This window comes from Puma concolor, unplaced genomic scaffold (assembly GCF_028749965.1).
Source record: "Puma concolor isolate L17-30 unplaced genomic scaffold, mPumCon1.1.hap2 unalloc_scaffold_36, whole genome shotgun sequence".
Classification (NCBI taxonomy): Eukaryota; Metazoa; Chordata; class Mammalia; order Carnivora; family Felidae; genus Puma; species Puma concolor.
In genome coordinates this window covers 356,018-357,112 of record NW_028240243.1, presented here as the reverse complement: position 1 = coordinate 357,112, position 1,095 = coordinate 356,018, and positions in this window count along the sequence as shown.

The following is a 1,095-nucleotide window of genomic DNA, read 5'->3' as shown; positions in this document are numbered from 1 at the left end:
GGCGGTTGCTGCTGCGCCTGCTGCTGCGCCGGCTGCAGCTGCTACTGGCGGCTGCGGTGGCTGCTGAGCGGCAGCGGCTGCGCCGGTTGCGGTTGCTACTGTGGCGGCTGCGGCGGCTGAGCTGCTGCTGCGCCGACTGCGGCTGCTGCGGCGGCTGAGAGCCGGCCGCGGCAGCTGCTATGGTGGCTGAGCGGCGTCTGAGGCGGCGGCTGAGCGGTGGCGGCGGTGGCGGCTCCCGGGCCGGAGCCCCGCCCTCGCCGCGTGACTTCCAGTGCCGCCCTCTGCCCGGCTCCGGCGCCGCGCGCGGCCTGGCCCCGCCGCCCGAGCCCCCGCCGCCCCCTCCACCCGGGCTGCCCCGCAGAGCGCACGGAGCCCCCCGTCCAGGCGCCGCCTGGGTCCCGACTCCCGGCCCCTGCTAGGCGGGGCACCGGTGGGAGGGGGCAGCAGGCGCCAGGGGCGTGACCCCGCGATCCTGGCGGCCGGGAACAGCCACACCCGGGCTTGGGGCGCTCTGGGCACGGGGCTGGACCCGCGAGGGGGGCTGGGGGGGCGATGGTGGGAGACGCGAGGGGTTGGGGTAGGCGGGAGCCTCCGGATGCCCCCTTTAGGACTGTGCCGACGCGCGGGTGTAGACCTGTTTCTACCTCCTAGGTGGATGGGTGCTATCACTGTGCACATTTCATGTCAATTACAAGAAATTGTTACCTGGAAACCACAAGCTGCAGAGCGCTGTGTGCTTTGATTGGACTTCCCGGGAAAGTCCAGGGCGAGACGCATTTTCCCCCGCAGGTGCTCACAGGCACCTGGGGACCGCCAGGGATGGCCGCGGGGCAGTGGGGGGAGGGTAAGGGGTGGGAGGTCGTGGGCAGGGGTCGCGCGGACCCTAGCAGCCCCGCGTGCGGTGTGGCTGGCGTTGCCTAGAAACGCCCGATTGTGATGTCATCGGTAGCCTCGCGCAGGCCTCCCTCTGGAGACAGTTGGCGGGACTGTCCGACTGCGCTGGACGCTTTTTGCCGAGCGGACCAGGTCAGTTCTGTGACCCGCAGCGATGTCCTTTTCGTTTGGTGGCCAGGGCCATTCCCTAGAGCAAGTGGG